This window comes from Lynx canadensis, chromosome B4 (assembly GCF_007474595.2).
Source record: "Lynx canadensis isolate LIC74 chromosome B4, mLynCan4.pri.v2, whole genome shotgun sequence".
Lineage (NCBI taxonomy): Eukaryota > Metazoa > Chordata > Mammalia > Carnivora > Felidae > Lynx > Lynx canadensis.
The window spans coordinates 126,720,715-126,729,494 of record NC_044309.1 but is presented as its reverse complement, the minus strand read 5'-3'; positions in this window follow the sequence as shown (position 1 = coordinate 126,729,494).

Genomic DNA, 8,780 nt, shown 5'->3' with positions numbered 1-8,780 from the left:
TCTTGGCCATCTGGATGCCACCTTTGGAGAAATGTCTGTTCATGTTTTCTACTCATTTTCAAATTGGATTATGTGTTTTTTGGGTGTTAAGTTGTATAAGTTGGTTATATATTTTGAATACTAACGCCTTATCAGATGTGTCATTTGCCAATATCTTCTTCCATTTTGTAGGTTGTCTTTTTTGTTTCATTGATTGTTACCTTTGCTGTGCAGAAGCTTTTTATTTTGATGTAGTCCCAATAGTTTATTTTTGCTTTTACTTCCCTTGCCTCAGAGACATACCTAGAAAAATGTTGCTATAGCCAATGTCAGAGAAATTATTGCCAATGCCCTTTTCTAGGATTTTTATGGCTTCAGGTCTCACATTTAAGTCTTTAATCCATTTAGAGTTTTATTTTTTGTGTATGGTGTAAGAAAGTGGTCCATTTTCATTCTTTTGCATGTAGCTGTCCAGTTTTCCACCCCCATTTGTTGAAGAGGCTGTCCTTTTCTCATTGTATATTCTTTCCTCCTTTGTCAAAGATTAATTGACCATATAATTCTGTGTTTTCTTGCCTGTTCTATTGATCTATGTGTTTTATTTTTATGCCAGTACCACAGTTTTGATTACTACAGCTTTGTAATATCTGGCTTCTTTTTTCTTTTTCAAGATTTCTTTGGATATTTTGGGTCTTTGGTGGTTCCATACAAATTTTAGGATTGTTTATTCTAATTCTGTGAAAAATGCTGTTGGTATTTTGATAGGGATTGCATTAAATCTGTAGATCCCTTTGGGTAGTATGTCAGTTTAACAATATTCTTTCAATCCATGAGCATGGAATGTCTTTCCATTTTTTTGTGTGTACGTTGTCTTCAATTTATTTCTTTTTTTTATGTTTATTTATTTTTGAGAGAGAGAGAGTACGAGCAAGGGAGGGGAAGAGAGAGAAGGAGACAGAGGATCTGAAGCAGGCTCTATGCTGTCAGCAGAGTCTGATGTGGGGCTCAAACCCACAAACTGTGAGAGCATGACCTAAGCCAAAGTAAGATACTTAACTGACCGAGCCACCCAGGTACCCCATCTTCAATTTCTTTCATCAGTGTTTTATAGTTTTCCGAGTACAAGTCTTTCACTTCTAATTGGTTAAGTTTATTCCTATATATTTTATTGTTTTTGGCATAATTGTAAATGGGACTGTTTTCTTTAAAAAAATTTTTTTTACATTTATTTATTTTTGAGAGAGAGAGAGAGCAGGGGAGGGGCAGAGAGACAGAGGGAGACACAGAATCTGAGGCAGGCTCCAGGCTCTGAGCTGTCAGCACAGAGCCTGATGTGGGGCTCGAACTCACAAACAGAGAGATCATGACCTGAGCTGAAGTCGGATGCTTAACTGAGTGAACCACCCAGTTGCCCCTTAAAGTCTATTTTGTTTGGGGGTGCCTGTCTGGCTCAATTGGTAGAACATGGGACTCTTGATTTCAGGGTTGTGAGTTCAAGCCCCACACACACTGGGTGTAGAGATTACTTAAAAATAAAACCTTAAAATAAGTATTTTGTCTGAGAGAAGCATTGCTACCCTGGTTTTCTTTTGACATCCATTTGCATGATAAATGTTCCTTCATTTCCTTACTGTCAATCTGCAGGTGTCTTTAGGTCTGAAATGAGTATCTTGTAGGCAGCATATAGTTGGTCTTTTTTTTTTTAAATATCTTTTGTCACCTTATGTCCTTTGATTGGAGTGTTCAGTCCATTTACATTCAAAGTATTTTTTTCCACTATTTAATTTTTTTAAAAAGTAAGCTACACACCCAACATGGGGCTCGAACTCTGACCCTGAGATTAGTAGTCTCACGTCCTACCAACTGAGCCAGCCAGGCACCTCAAAGAAATTGATAGATGTGTATTTATTGCCATTTTGTTACTTGTTGTGGTTTTTGTAGTTTTTTGTTGTTTTTTTTTTTTCCTGATCCTTGCTCTCTTTCATGGTTTATGGGCATTCTTTAGTGATATATTTGGACTGCTTTCTCTTTATTCTTTGCATATCTATTACTGCTTTTTGATTTGTAGTTAGTATTAGATTTGCATAAATCTGCATTAGCAGTCTATATGAAGTTGATGGTTGCTTAAGTTCGAACCCATTCTTTACTCTTTTCCCCTACGCCCACATTTTAGGTAGATGGCATCATATTTTACATCCTTTTATTTTATGAATCTGACTGATTTTTACAGAAATGTTTATTATTCCTGCTTTTGTGTTTTTTTTTACCTTTCATACTCTCACTTATGGTCTTCCCATTCAAAGAGTCACCTTTAATATTTCTTGTAGAGCTGGGTTAGTGGTCATGAACTTGTTTAATTTTTGTTTGAGAAACTATCCTTCTAATCTGAATGATAGCCTTGCTGGATAGGGTATTCTTGGCTGCAGATTTTTCCCTTTCAGCACTGTGAACATATTCTATCATTGCCTTCTGGCCTGCAAATTTTCTGCTGAAAAAAATCCACTGATAGCCATATGGGATTTCCCTTGTATGTAACGGTCTCCTGCTACTTAATTTTTTTTTCTTCGTTACTGCTTTTTGCCATTTTAATTACTATGTGTCTTATTGTGGACCTCCTTGGGTTTTTTGTTTGTTTGTTTTTAGGGTAATCTCTGTGCCACCTGGATATGAATATCATTCCAGATTAGGGAAGTTTTCAGCTATTATTTCTTCAAATAAATTTTCTGCCTCCTTTTCTCTCTCTTCTTCCTATAATGCAAATGCTATTATGTTTAATGGAGTCACTGAGCTCCTTAAGACCGTTCTCAATTTGCATAATTTTCTTTCTCTCATTTGCTCAGTTTACTTTCCATTATTCTGTCTCCCAGGTCTTTAATTTATTCCTCTGCTTCCTGTAGCCTGCTATTTATTCCATCAAGTGTATTTTTAATTTCATTTATGGTGTTCATCTCTGATTGGTTCTTTTTTATCTCTTTGTTAAGGATATCACTCATGTTCTCTACTCTTTTCCCAAGTCCAGTAGTATCTTTACGATTATTACTTTAAATTCTCCATCAGGCACGTTACTTATATCTGTTTTGCTTAGGTCTTTTGTGTGATTTGGTCCTGTTCTTTCATTTGGGACATACTCCTCTGTCACCTCATGTTGTCTACTTCTCTGCTTCTGTGTGTTAGGAAATCAAAAGATGGAGATCTTTTGCTCTTGAAAGTAATGGCCTTATGAGGACGAGGTCCGGTAGTGCCTTGCCATGCAGTGTCTCCTCTTCCCCAGTACCCGGCACTTCAGGGAGTGTCTCCTGTGTGTGTTGTGTGTGCCCTGCTGTTGAGTCCTGGCCTCTTTTCTTTCAGCCCAGTTGTCTTCTGTGGCTCTCTTTGCCTGTTGTGGGCAGTGTTTGGTCGCTGGCTGCGTTGGGCCTGTTTTAAAGGAGTATATTGGCCTGCTTGTGAAATACAACTTGCTGCCACCACTGCTGCCATCACTGAGGCCATGCAAAAGGCCTGGGTCAGGAGACGGGGTGTTGCTTGATGTCATATTCCTGAATCACACAGGAAATATTAATGGTTCATGGACTGATAGCTCTTTTATCCGACTAAGTTAGGATCGGGTCCCCTAAGAGAACTTTTGTCCCTTAGCTAGAGAGCAAAGACTTTTCTTATTCACACTGAATCTCCCATGCTCTGTATGGCACTAGGCACAGGATAGGCATTCGATGTTTGAGAATGAATGTACAGTCTGTTTTTTAAGGTTTCCATTTACGGATTGTTTGTGGCGATTTTTGTGCCACAACAGAGTTAAGTGTAGTGACAGATGCAACTAGATAGCTAAAAGGAATGTCTAGTTTTTGGAAAATTTTTGGAACTTTGCCAACCCTTGTTTTAGGTCAGAGTAATCAGGAAACACCTTATGGCTAAGTATACTTCTGGGCATTTTCATTCTTTGGTTTAACGTTTCTCTTTATTGTAGAATTATTTTTCTTTCGTATATTTTAATATTTGCCTGTTCCACTTACTCTGATGTGGGTCTCCTGATAGGAAGTACTCTCATTTTATTTATCTGAAAAAACTTTCACTTGTTTTCATAAAGCATACTTTGACTTAGTATTAAAATTTGGCTGCTATTTTTTATAGCACTTTGAATCTATACATTATCTCCCAACTTCCATAGTTTTGTTAAGAAGTCATCCAGGAGTTGAATTGTTGCTCCTTTCAAGATAATACACTCCTTCATGCTTCACATGGCTGTGCCTTACCTTTGCTTTAGCTTTTAGTTTACCACAGTACGTCTAGATGTGGTTTTCTTTGGTCTGTTCTATTTGGGGTTAGTGGTTCTTCCAAATCTGGTTTGATGTCATTAGTTCTGGAAACTTTTTAGCCAGTATTTTTACACATATCTCTTCTGTACTATTAGCTTTTCCTTCTCAGAGAAATTACATGGCCTTTTGCTTTTCTTTTCAGTTTTATCTAATTTGTTGTTAATGCCACTTACTGAGTTTTCCATTTCTCATATTATACCTTTCAGTTCCAGATTTTCCATTTTAAAATTAAATTTCTAGTTTTTGGTCAAAATGCTCAATTTTTAAATTTGCTTGACCATATTGCAAAATATGTTTCTGGTAGGGCCTTTATTTAGATCTCTTGTATGTTCCTAGTGTCTATATTTTTCAGTTTACAGTTGTGTTTTATTTCCTTATGTACATGATTATTTTCATGCCCTGATTAGTACATGTCAAAAATTATAATAAAAGTGTGTGGCCCAATATGACATTTTCTTCCTCCAGAGAAGATTTACATTTTTGGTAGGCAGCTAAGGGTAATAGTAATCCTGGATTACAGTAATGAATTATAATTCAGAAGATTTAAAGCTGGACTTCTGTTTGTGGGAGGAACAGTTTCTAGTTAGTCATAAGCTCTAGGCCAACTCAAAGCCTTGGAGGGGGGGGCGGGTATTCAAGCACCACCTACTTGATCCTTCTCAATACCGGTTTTGTTTCCCACTAGCACTGCATGGTTAAAAAAAAAAAAAAAAAATCTATACTTTTTTCTCAGGCCCTTAGCCACTTTCTGGAATCCACAAGATTCTTAAGGAATAAATTGTCCCAAATGCCAGGTTCTTTTCTGGGTTTTATGTTTTCTCCTGACTATTGGTGCATTATTTTCTCAATGACTTCTTTCCTCAGTACCTCTGGGCTTTCTATGACCTGTATTTCCATCCAGCATCTGTGGAAATAGATGTTGAACTGTGTAATGGATGCTGGGATGTACCACCTAGAATCCTTTTCATGAATAAGCTCTTTCCAGAGGTACCACATACACTGGCTAGTGACTGCTCACAGCTGAATTTTTCTCTGGAAATGGCTCAGTTTATGGCAGCTGCCTTGCCTGGGAAGATAGCCTGAACTAAATGATTAGTTGAGATGGGAGTATGTCTCAGCCACAGTGACTCAATTAGGACTTCTGTGAAGGGTCATTTCAGCTTTGGAACTAGAGATCTGCAAGGGACATCTGTTGAAACTTCATCATGGTTCAGCTCTTCCCTCTGCCCAGTTCTGCTTTTCTGATTTCCTTACAGGTTTTGTTTTAGAATACTTCCCAATTAATCTACTGTAGAGTTCCCGTCTGTTTCATTTGCTTTTTTTTTTAAATTTTTTTTTTCCTTTTTTCATCGTTTTTATTTATTTTTGGGACAGAGAGAGACAGAGCATGAACGGGGGAGGGGCAGAGAGAGAGGGAGACACAGAATCGGAAACAGGCTCCAGGCTCTGAGCCATCAGCCCAGAGCCTGACGCGGGGCTCGAACTCACGGACGGCGAGATCGTGACCTGGCTGAAGTCGGACGCTTAACCGACTGCGCCACCCAGGCGCCCCTCATTTGCTTTTAATATAGTCATCATATACAATTTTTTTTGGTTATATTTAACTCATTTGGGGGGAGAGGAAGTTAGTGTTGGAAGAAGTAGTTCATTTGAGAGAAGTAATATAGTTTGACCTTGACAGAAGCAGTTAAGATATACTGTCTTTTGCTTCAGAGAGCAATCTTTACTTCGTTTCACATTCACTTTTTAAAACTGAGATATAATTGACATATAACATTATACTGGTTTCAGTTATAGGACATTAAGATTAGATTTTTGTACATATTGTATGCAATGTTCACAGTTCTAGCGAATATCAATTCACATACATACTTACAAATGTTCTTGTGATGAGAACTTTCACAATCTACTCTTAGCAACTTTCAAATATACAATACAGTATTATTAACTATAGTTACCATGCTGCACATTACATCTCCATACTTTATAACTGGAAGTTTGTACCTTTTGACCGGCTTCACTCATTTCACCAAACCCCCACCGGTAACAACCACCAATCTGGTCTCTGTATCTGAGCTCAGATTTAAATTTTTTTTTTTTTTCAACGTTTATTTATTTTTGGGACAGAGAGAGACAGAGCATGAACGGGGGAGGGGCAGAGAGAGAGGGAGACACAGAATTGGAAACAGGCTCCAGGCTCTGAGCCATCAGCCCAGAGCCTGACGCGGGGCTCGAACTCCCGGACTGCGAGATCGTGACCTGGCTGAAGTCGGACGCTTAACCGACTGCGCCACCCAGGCGCCCCACTGAGCTCAGATTTAAAAGAAAAATTAGATACCACATACAAGGGAAATCGTATGGTATTGTCTTTCTCTGACTTACTTCACTTAGCATAATTTATGCCCTCAAGGTCCATCCATGTTGTTGCAAATGTCAAGATTTTCTTTTTTTTTATGGCTGAATAATATTCCAGTGTGTATGTTATAAAGCTGTTATGAACATGGTAGTGTAGATATCCTCTTGAGTTAGTGTTTTTGTTTCCTTTGCATAAATACTCAGAAGCAAAACTGCTGGATCATGTGGTAGTCCTATTTTTTATTTTTTGAGGATCCTCTAATGTACTGTTTTCTATAGTGGCTGCACCAAGTTACATTCTCATCTACAGTGCACAAAGAAAGATTCCCTTTTCCCCACTCTTGTAACCCTTATTTCTTTTTGACAACAGCCATTCTAATGAATGTAAGATACTGTCTTACTGTGGTTTTGATTTACATTTCCTTGATTAGTGATGGTGAGTACCTTTTCATGTACTTGTGGCCACCTGTATATCTTTTTGAAAAGTGTTCAAGTGCTCTACCCATTTTTAAAAAGTTCTTTTTAACATTTATTTATTTTTGAGAGACAGAGAGCAGGAGTGGGGGAGGGTCAGAGAGAGAGAGGGAGACACAGAATCCAAAACAGGCTCCAGGCTCCAAGCTGTCAGCACAGAGCCTGATGCGGGGCTCGAACTCACGAACTGTGAGATCATGACCTGAGCTGAAGTCGGACGCTCAACTGACGGAGCCACCCAGGCGCCCCTCTACCCATTTTTAAAGTTTTCTTGCTATTGAGTTGTGTGAATTCTTTATATATTTTGGACATTAATGCCTTACCAGATGATTTGCAAGTATTTTTTTCCCATTGTGTAGGTTGTGTCTTCATTTTGTTGGTTTCCTTTACTGTGCAGAAGCTGAATTTGATGTTATCCTATTTATTTTATTGTTGTCTTTGTTTTTGGTGTCAGATCTAGAAAATCATTGCCAAGACCAATGCCAAGATTACCACCTATGTTCTAGTTTTATAGCTTTAGGTCTTATGGTCAAGTCTCAATCCACTGAGTTGGTTTTTATATGTGGTAGAAGATAGTGGCCCAGTTTCTTTTTCTTTTTTTGCATGTAGATACCCAGTTTAACCAACACCAATTATTGAAGAGACTCTTTTCCCCATTGTATGCTCTTCTGTTTCTAATTTTTCTATTCTGTTTCATTGATCTGTATACCTGCTTTTGTGCTCATACCATATTATTTTGATTACTGGAGCTTTGGAATATAGTTTGAAATCAGAAAGCATGATGCCTCCAGTTCTTGTTCTCAAGATTGCTTTGGTTGGTGGCTCCTGGCTGGCTCAGTCAGTGGAGTGTGCTACTCTTGATCTTGGGGTTGTGGGTTTGAACCCCATGTGGGGTGTAGAGATTACTTGAAAATAAAATCTTAGATTGCTTGGGCTATTTGGGGTCTTTTGTGGTTCCACACAGATTTTAGGATTCTGTGAAAAATGCCACCGAAATTTAGAAAGGGATTGTACTGCTGTAGGTTACCTTGGGTAGTGTGGACGTTGTTATAGTTTTCAGTGTATAGGTCTTCCCGTTTGGTTAAATTCCTATTTTGTTCTTTTTGATGCAAATGTAAATGGGATGAAGAAACTTCTCTGCTAGCTCATTGTTAGTGTATAGAAATACAACTATATTCTATTCTGTGTATTGATTATTGTACACTGGAACCTTACTGAACTTTATTAGTTTCAGGTTTTTTGGTGGTCTGACCTGGTTGTTTTACTTTTTCCAAAGTCTAATTGCTCTGGTAAGGGCTTTCAATACTATGTTGAATAAAAGTGGGGAGAGTGGGCATCTTTGTCTTGTTTCTGATCTTAGAGGAAAATCTTTGAGCTTTTCACTGAACATATCACACTTGTGATATATGGCCTTTATTAGTTGAGGTATATTCCTGCTAACCCACTTTGCTGAATTTTCATAATGGCTATTCAATTTTGTCAGATATCATTTCTGCATTAAGATGACCCTGTTTTTATCCTTCGTAATGAGGTGTATGATTAATTTGTAGGTATTGCACCACCCTTGCATTCCTGGAGTAAATCCCACTTGATTATGATGTCTGATCCATCTAATGTTGAATTTTGTTAGTGTTTTGAGGACTTTTGCACCTATGTTCA